At 31.9% G+C, this 10,381-nt stretch overlaps 1 pseudogene; it reads left to right on the top strand.

Moving 5' to 3' along the window:
* The first annotated feature begins 8,771 nt into the window (after positions 1-8,771).
* Positions 8,772-8,924, top strand: LOC117180950 (annotated as a pseudogene).
* The last annotated feature ends 1,457 nt before the right edge of the window (positions 8,925-10,381 follow it).

Below are 10,381 nucleotides of genomic sequence, written 5' to 3'. Positions count from 1 at the left end.
GTTCTTTTTGCCCTAATATGGTAAAAAATACATTCTTTATAAATTTCCACATGTATTTTCTGTTATGAGTGAATGTTTGCGTGTGTGCATGTGTGGATCTGCGGATGCATGGATGTGTGGATGTGCGGATGTCTAGATGTTTCGGTGTATGTAATCGATTCTTTTTCACCTATTGCCTCGGTTAAGTCATGTGACGATGACAACTGCCCCGTAAGGTTATGCGTAGAATGATTCGCTCATACGCTAGTCGGGGTACCGATGCCAGTGGAGGTGCACTCCCTTACAGAGGGTCGACAGGGTGTGAGGATGATGCCTTAGTGTGTTCGTCGACGAGTTGACATTGTCCTCGTAAAAGACGAAAAGCCTTTTTACTTAGCCCTGGAGATGTAAAAGGGTAATCACCTCCAGGACGGCGGACTCACCTCCAATCGGACCAGGGTCCATGTCGAGCGGGTTTATACATAAAAATATGGAAAATTTAAACAAACCTTCAACCTTATCTTCTAAACACGTGTGCCCAAAAGATGTTAACGCGTTTTGCTTCATTTTTGGAACATTTATTCCGAACAAAAACGATCGACGATCGTTCAACGAAAGTTTTCGGAATATATACAAAGAATGCTTTAATTCAGATATAGTTTCGGGAGATTGGGCTCCTCATAGTATTTGCAGTAACTGCCGCAAAATGCTTTCTATTTGGAAAAAAACTAAAGACGATTCTAAATTGATCTTCATTAAACCCACAGAATGGAATGAGCCATCCAACGAAGATGATTTTTATTTCTGTAAAACCGATATCCGTGGGTATAATAAAAAAATTTACATAATCTTAAATACGCCCAGGTAGGATGATGATGACAAAAGCACTAAGACCGATGATAAAAACCAAGATGAATATGAAAGCGATAGCAGTGAAAGCTCTGATGAAGTTTATAAACCAGGTGGAGTAAGCAATAGAATTGCTGAAAAATTTACACAGTCCGAACTTAATGATCTCGTAAGAGATTTGGGACTACCTAAAGATGCTGCGGAACATTTAGCTTCAGTTTTAAAAAGTAAAAATTTATTAGAAAAAGGTACGAAAGTAACTGAAAAGAGAGTGTAAAACTACAGGCAAAAAGCGAAAAACAACCGTTACGTCGATCATTTTATAGTAAGGGAGTACGGCATGTGCGGAAAACAGGAACACAAGCTGATACAAAAAAATATATCTATCGTAATTGTTTATAAGGGATTGTTAATTTTTTTATCTTATTATGAGCTTGTACGTGAATTGATGATTCAATGACCTTGAAAATACTAGATATGGTCAAAATGACCTAGGATTTAGATTCTACGACTCTTAAAACTTATATATAAATTTTTACAAATTTTTTTGAGGTTATTTTGTTGGTTTGACCTTCAAATGACCTTGATCTTAAATTAATGAAGGTCAACCGACACCGGATTCGAATTCAGCATGCTAAAAAACCTGTCTTGATTTTTTCAGATTTTTTCAGCAATATTTTCTTCATTTGACCTTCAAATGGCCTTAAAAGCGATCTGATCTGAAAACACCGACAAACGATTCGGAATCAGCGACCCGAACTCCATAGACCCCAAAGGTCGCCTCCGTGGACTTTGACTTTTTTTGTGTGTCTGTGTTATTATTAGTAATAAAGTATTATCAGACAAATTAATAAAAATTTGAAACATTCATTATGACAATAATAGAAAGAATATAATTCAAATTAAATGCATTATGTAAAATTAAATTAATTGAAACTTACCATTTTTCATAATTAAATAATATTTGAATAATTACTTATTAATAAATAATTATTACATTTATAATAATTAAATCATATATTCATTCATAATTAATTAATATTTAATTATTCAGTAAGTCTTTAATAAACAATAAATTAATAAATAATTAAAAATCATTGATAAAAATTTAAGATTTTGTATGATTAGCTAATAATTAGATCATTGTTTGTCAATAAATAATTATTAAATTATGATTAATTGAATCATCTATTCATTCATAATTAATTAATTAATAAAATTAACAATGTTAATTAGAATCAAATTAAGTAAAACTCACAATTTTTTAAGATCAGTAAATAATTATTGTACTGCTGCCGCACTGCTAAGCTGAACCATAGGCGGCATCGTGAATTCTCTATTCTTAGTAGTAAATTAAAAAAAAAAAAACTTTGCAACAAATGCGTAGTCCTACTAATTAATTTTTTCAAAACAAAAAAATAGGGGCTTTCTATTTTCATGTAGCCTACAATATTTTTAAATCTAATATCAAAAATTTGAAAATATTTTTTTGGGAGCATTCTAATATATGTACACTGTTTCAGGGTCATCAAAAAGTATCGGACCCCCTCCCCCCTATCAGCGAAAATATGCGTTTTTGAAAGAAAAGCAAATATTAATTTACGGTATATTAATTTTCCAATGGTAACCTGTCTTCCAAAAAATTAACTTTTATTGATATTTTTGCTGTGAACTGAAATGTTTTATATATTAAATTCAATTTTCCAAAATTTTTAACAATTTCATTTTTTACAGTTTCAACTTCAATTTTCAACATTTAAAAAATTATTATTTTACATTAAAAAATACTGAAAATACAGTTGTTTAAATATGAATGCTCACTGTTGAAAATTAAATAAAATTAAAATTTGAATTTTGAACTTTAAGAAAACCCAGTCCTTTGGTTGTAGTGTCATTGCCGAATGATCTTAAAGTTAACACGGGAGAAAATTTTACTTTATATTTTTTTAAATTATATTTAATAGTTGTTTGAAATTAATTAATTTACGAAAAGAAACATTAACTAAATAGAATATAAAATATCCAAATAAGGAAATACTGAGAACTGTGTAAATTGAAATATGTATTTCATTACATTGATGTAGCAGGTACACACTCAACGCACGCACATTCCTGCCTGTGCGGCCTTCATAATTATTAGCGTCCCATTTGAAAAGTCGCAAATTTATGCAAAAATCTTTCATGAAAATCAGTTCCTAAATTTTTTTAACAACAACTTAGCGTTTAAACATTTTGTGGCCAAGTCTGGAAACTAAATGTTTTTTCAATCGAAATATAATTAAATAAGACGTATTTTCAGCCATTAAATATTAATAAAAAATGTAATCATATCGATTAATATGAAATTTTTAATACTTAAGTCGCTTAGAGGAGATAATACACTAAAATTATGTATAACGATTTTTGAAGTATTTTTTGCTGGTATTAATACAGCACTTCCTAAAGTTGAGAAATATATGGGTATACATTAGGCGTTGGGAGCGATTACATTAATTTATTGAAATTTGAAACCTAAAAAATTGCTAAAAATAATAATGTTTAAAAATTATTATTTTAGTTTCATGTCCTTTAGATACTTGGTAGTAGATTGGCATCAATAGTTCATGAAAACAGTAAAACTAATTTTTTGACTTTTGATCACCTTTCGTACTATCTGGTCCACTGTGCGCTGTCTCATATACCTGCTTTATACCAGCGTCGAACTTTCGTAAATTAGTACAGAGCCCCGAGCTGTACGGATTTAAGAGGTCCGTCAAAAATTAAAAATTTTTTATGATATTTTACTTATTTATAAGATTGCGATTTCAGTTACTTAATGTAGAGTTAACGTGCATGTGATTTTTCATATCCTGAATAATTATATAATTTCTTACTTATATTTCATATTCGACACCCTGTGATTGTATAATAAGACTCACAGGAGGGTAGAAACTTCTTTTTTTTGTACAAGTTGTCCTGAAAAATCCTTTTATATACCTATAGTGATTTATAAGTTTTTTGTTAACTTCAAACAAATACTCCAATAATAATAAATATAGGCAACTGTCTAGTATTAAGGAACTTGTATAAACAATATGTCGTCGAATGTTTGGACCTTTTATTTTTTATATTAAATATTCTCTCAAAACTTGCATAATTGTCATATAGCACATGTGTATACTTGAAAATACGCATATCGGCTATTTTAAATAAAAATTGTTTCTTTCTAACATATAATTTTTTTTTTTATATATGAAATATCATTATTATACCTATAAATATTCATAGGGTATTTATAATTATAGTCTACTGCATACATTATATTGAAGCAGGGAGCAAAGAAATGTTCATATTGACTAAAAAAAAATAAAGCAGTATACAAGTTGGTTAAATATGCTAAAAAAATCGATCAAAATGGCCACTAACTTCGCTCACATTAAATACATTCTTACAGTTCCGTTAACTGCTAAATTTACAAGAGGACTTCGGGGAACTAGGAAAAGTAGTTAAATTTACTAAGCAAATATTGGTTACAAAAACTGAAGGATTAGTTAAATTAACTAAGAAAATTAATTACATTAACTGTTAAGCTAAACTACTTTAACTAATTTCATTGCAGTTCAGTTAGCTACTATATTTACATTAGGGATTTAGGGAACTAAGAAAAGTAGTTGAATTTATTAAGCAAATATTAGTTAAAAGTACTGAAACTTAGTTGAAACTTAGTTGAAAAGTTGTCAAATTTACCAAGAACTTTCTTCTGTATGCCGCTAGCTAGACGGTATGGCAAAGGGCTATCTTGATGCTCACTTTTCGTGGGGCTTAATAGTCTTATAACATGGTGGTTTTGAATAAATTCATTTTAAATATTCAGTATAGAACATTAATCATAACGTAAAAGTATATTTAAAATTTTAATTTAACAAATGGACTCATGAATAAAATGTCAGATTATAGTGTATCTCAGTAATATGGCGAATCTTTGACTGGTGTCAAATGCTTTATTCCCAGTCACCGAAAATATATTTTTATTCATCCGTGAAAAGTTCAATTATTTTTATAATGTAAATGCAACAAATGGAATGTTTTTTTAAAACTAGTATCCTGAATTCCAGACTGGTTTTTCATCATCATCGGACTAGTACTCTTCGCATTTCGATCTTCCGCTTCACCAGTCACATAAGAAGACTAGCAGAAGTCCTTGACCGACCCTGAACCTGAAGAGCGGCAATTCCCTCGCGCACGATACACTGGCGCACACGGGAGAGTCGATTGCTTCGAGGAAATAAGATAGTGATTACGCGAAGAGCGGATAAGTCTGGGAGAAGGAAAGAAAGTAAAAATGAAGAAACTTTTTCTAAGAAGTATCCTGACTTTTTATTAGTATATTTAAAAACAATAATATTATACATAAAATTAATTTTTAGACCTCTGAGACGAACATTTTTAATTAATTATATAATGCTGAAGAAAGATACTTCTGCGTTGTAAATATATTTACTATTATAGAGGAGAGTACCCAAATATGAGATACCAACTCTGTTTGGCATGATTGTGGGAAATCTATGTACTGCATTTAAAACTAATATAGGTCATTTTAAAGGAAATTTAGTTTTTCATAAGAAGCTCAAATAAAAAATTTTATTAAAAATTTTTGTATGCTTAAAATACAAAAAAAGTAAAAAATTGCTTTTTGCAAACTCGTCAAATTATTCTCATACTATAAGATACCCCAGGAAATAGCTAATAAAATGCAAAATAAAATATTATTTTTAATGAAAACCTTCATTCTATATTTCCGGAGTAAAAATTTACTGCTATTTAGATATATTTAATTTTTGCAGTAGTCACAAACACTTTTGTAACCAATTTCTCCCGCGCAGCCACAGTGTTATAAAAACAACAGGTATCTCTTATCATGAGAACCACACCGTGCAACTATGCACTTACTATGCCTGACCTGTACAATGAAAAACTTCAACACTATCGATATTTTCCTACTTAGTTATTCAATCCCCATCACCTCAGACAAACTTCACTGCTAAATACATATTTAATGAATAATAAATAGGGTTTAAAGAATTCCCTTCCAAGAACTGGACCACCATTGATTTCACAAAAAGTTCGCCTATAATCTTCAGAAGCCCAATGAAAAATGGACTATACCACAAAATTACTCTATCTTCAAGTGCTACAAGTTAGTGATAGAACCAACAGAGTGGGTCACACTCTGTCCTTTGACATAGTGAAACATTAGAAGGATCCAAACAAGAGATCCTTCACCTATTTCTGAAATACTTTCCTCCTAAAATGTCTTTCAACTACAAGGACTGAAATAAACGGAATTCGGCATAAATAGGGCCCAGCGCCGGATTTGCCAGGGGCACGGTGCGGCTAGTGCCCCAGGGGGCCGAGGCTCCCCTGAACCCACAAAATTAATAAAGTTTAAAGCAAAATTGGAATTTTCTTTGCCCTTAAGAGGGCCCTTCGAGGTGTAGCCCGAGGCCCCGAAAAATGTTAATCCTGCGCTGATAGCGCCTGTTTTCAGGAACTCTAAATTGTAACGACTAAGAACATTTTCCACATTTTTTTATTGGAGCCATGAATTATAATTTTGTGAATCTTAGCTTTCAGTTAGAGCGAACAATATTCATAACTTCGAAGTTATTATAAATTACTCTTCGAGTATCCTTAAACATCTTAGAATGGATTTAAAAATTCGGGAGAATTCTGTAATTTTTTATAACCTTTTTTGCGATAATATCACATTTCTGGATTATTCTGGAATTTTATAGATGATTATAGAAGATTCCAGCATATTTGATACATATTTTTACTTTTCCGGGATATTATGAAATGTTTCAGAATATTCTAGAACGTTTGAGAATACAGATCGATCGAGCTCAAACTAGGACCAAGTTTTGCCCTGCTTCAGTGGCGCAGGAACAAAATTTTTTGTGGGGGTGCAAACTCTCTTTCTATCGTATATAGTGGACATAGGTACATTGGGATTTTCATGGGGGGAAAAGGCATTGATTGCCCACCCAACAACAAAATTGGGGGGGGGGGGGGTCTCTTCCTATCGTATCTGGTAGACATAGGTACATTTAGATTTTCATGGGGGCAATAGCCATTGTTTGCCCACCCAACCAAAATAGGGGAGGCCGCTGACCCCCTGCCCCTCCTTTTCCGGCGCAACTGCCCTACCGGATGCTAATTTTACCAACGAATATATTTTTTTTTTCTTAAATAGTAGCCGAGTTGGATGGGGTGAAATTTTGAAATTTTTAGAGGATATCTTCTTCTGCACGAATAATTGCTGCTTTCATAAGTAAGTTCACAAATTTAGACTGGATGTTTTAATTAGATTTTTTTACGATTTTCCGCTTGGTTATGAGCAATTTTCGAAAATTTCAAAATCTCACCTTCATTTATTGAAGTGACAAATAAAATCGGCTTTTTCTGGTAAATCGGCGTTTTGTTTTGTTAAAAAAAAAATGGACGCCAAAGTTCTTGACGCATCGACACACCATGTCGCCGCGGGGCCGGTTACCATGTTTATTGTTTGCCTGCATTATAGATCAGGAGATACACGGAACAAATTTGTACTTGAGAAATTACTGAATTAGTTTCGATGTGGCGGATATTAGAAAAAATCCGTAATAATCACAGACCTAAGTTATTTTAAATTCTACAGAACTGTTTCTAGAAGAACTAAATATAATGCAGAAAGAATTCTTAAATGGGACAGTAATTTTAGAAACGGGAAGCTTTAAATTTGTCGAAACTAACGTCCGTTAAAAACATAGTGGAAGACTGGATATTTCACAGAACGCCTCTCAAATCAAAAAGAATGTAGAGTTCTCTAATTTCTACGTCACAGGGCCACCCTTTCCAGAATGAAAAAATGATTCCGATTTATATAGGGTTTTCTACATTTAGCTCATTTTGTATATCAGAAGAAAGGAGGCAAGGACGGATGGAGATCACAAACGAGAGACACATTCATATCTTATTGTACGCACACAAACATAAATATGATTCTATACCCTAACCTAACATATGTATCCCTAACGCAGAATATTGCACGCTGAGGGTATTTTCCGAAGTGGTCCTTATGTATTAACCAAGAAAATTCTCCCCATTTGTGAGAAAGGAACAGTACCGAAACCAAAATTTTTGGTGGATCGAGTTACATTTAATTTTATTACTTGAACCTCGGACATTTTCGTGACGTTTGTAACTGAAATGTTGTTGAAATGAAATGTCTGAACTTAGAAGAAACAAGTTTCAAACATTCGAAAATTTCTTAAACTTAAACACTAGATTTATAAAGAGTTTTATAATTTGAAATTATTACAACTTATTTGTTCAAAGTTCACATCTTGGCACCCTGAGAGACCTTTTTTTAGAATTAATTAAATAAATGAATTAGACTTTAGCATTATATCGTTCAAAAATTGGGAAACCGAGGTTTTATTATATTTATTCGTATTTCTGTACAGACGTTTAACACTATGAAAAAATTATATTCTTTTTACTGAGTTTTCGAAAGATAATTTGAATAAAAAGAATAGTGAATACTATAATGTCGAAAACGTATTTCAGAAATTGATATTGTCAATAACCAGCAAACACATTCTGTAACTGTTCTAGATCAAAAAAGGAACTGTGTTCTATAACAGTTGTTACAAGATGGCGATAGAACTGTTCTAGAACAAAAAGGTAACAGCGTTCTAGAACACTGTGGCAAAATTGTGACCGAACTGTTCTAGAACAAAAAGGTAGCAGTATTCTAGAACACTGTGACAAAATTGTGACACGCCTGTTCTCGAACTATGTGACAGCACTGTTCTGTAATATTTACTAAGGAATTGTTCTAGAACAAACTGATCACAGACGCTCTATAATATTTGTTTCATGTTTATTTTAGAACTGTGCCGTAACTGTGCTATACCGAAGTTCTAGAACCCTGTTACAAGTGTGTTCTAGAACAAATTGGGAACAAAGATTAGTTCGTTAACACTATTACCGAGCTGACCCTTGCGAATATCCCTAATGTGGATATCTCGGATGTATAATTTTTGTTAGTCGGGACTGCGTACGCGCTATCCCGGATCAAAATATATCCATGGGGAGATCAAAATTTCCGCCTCACAGGATATTCCGACGGGTTATCCCTGGAATAACCCGGGACATAAATGGGGTACCAAAGTTCTACAATTTTTACAGATCTGTGGTCATAACGTTCTAGATCTGTTAAACATTTGTTATACAACATTTGTAATTGAGTTCTAGAATTGTTCTAGAAATGTTATATATCAGTCTTACAGCGTTCCAAAACTGTTACAGAATTGTTCTAGCGTATGGGGGTTTACATAGTTACTCGCATGTTCGTAACCAGTTTCTAACTTGTTCTAGAACACATTCCTTTGTGTTCTAGAAGAGTTACAGATATCGTCTGTAACCATGTTTTCTGGTTATGAAGTTGACAGAAATCTGAGACGTATAGCAAACTACGAAATCATTATTCTTGATTTTTCATATAGTTTCGTTTGCGAATGCTTCTCGAATATTTCCGCCATTTTCCGATCGAGCCGAAAGATTATGATTCACAACATTTTAAATAAAAGTTAAGTCTTTCTATTTTAAATTCATTCATTTACTGTGGAATTTAAAACATTAGGAATTCTTTCTCACGAAATTTATATACCAAGGTAATAAGATTTAATTTAACGAGTACAATTTATAAAATATTACATTTAAATGCACTCAAGTTTATTATACTGAGTTACTGAGATTCAAATTAGAAAATATTATTTTTACAAGAATATTATCAGTTCCGTTAAAAAATGCACGAAAAAAAAATCCATTAAATTTTATAGAACTAATCCTACAGTAGCGGGTACGATGAATAGTTTAATAAACGTTAAAATCTTGTTTGTTTAACATTGCATTGAACTATGCAACGAAATGTGTTACAAAGTTCTATAAAATTTAAAGACCGAGGTGACGTCATCTCTATTAAAAGGCAGGTTACGAAAAACGTCAAATAGTTCTATAAAGTCTAAAATACAGTCTATGTCGAAGAAGTCTCCAAACTATAGAGAGCTGTTCTATAAAATAATAACCGATTTTCCGCCGCAAAAAGTTTAATCTTTTGTATAATTATATTATTACTATTATATTCTTATATTTTAAAAAATTTTTAAGTACACCTTTATTTGCTATTACATAGTACCAATACTATTAATAATCGCACGGTATTAAAATCTTTATTCGCCGCGGGTTCGAACCCTATAAGTTTCGAATTCTTAATTCCTAGTGCTTGAAGCCTCTCGACTAACCTAGCTGGAAGTACTAAAAAAATCTGAAATATAACCGATAGCTGTGCAGGGCCGCTAGCAAATTTGTCTGACCCATTCTATAGAAAATATTGATACGCTTATGATAATATATGTACTGAAATTGTAGATTTTAGAAGTAATACAAATTATTATTGAATATTTTATGTGATTAAACAAGATTTAAGCTAAATTAAAAAATATTTCAAGACATTTTAAAAGATTTACTA

Source organism: Belonocnema kinseyi, chromosome 9, assembly GCF_010883055.1.
Source record: "Belonocnema kinseyi isolate 2016_QV_RU_SX_M_011 chromosome 9, B_treatae_v1, whole genome shotgun sequence".
NCBI lineage: Eukaryota > Metazoa > Arthropoda > Insecta > Hymenoptera > Cynipidae > Belonocnema > Belonocnema kinseyi.
The sequence above is the reverse complement of the archived record's forward strand: the minus strand, read 5'-3'. Positions and strand labels throughout refer to the sequence as shown.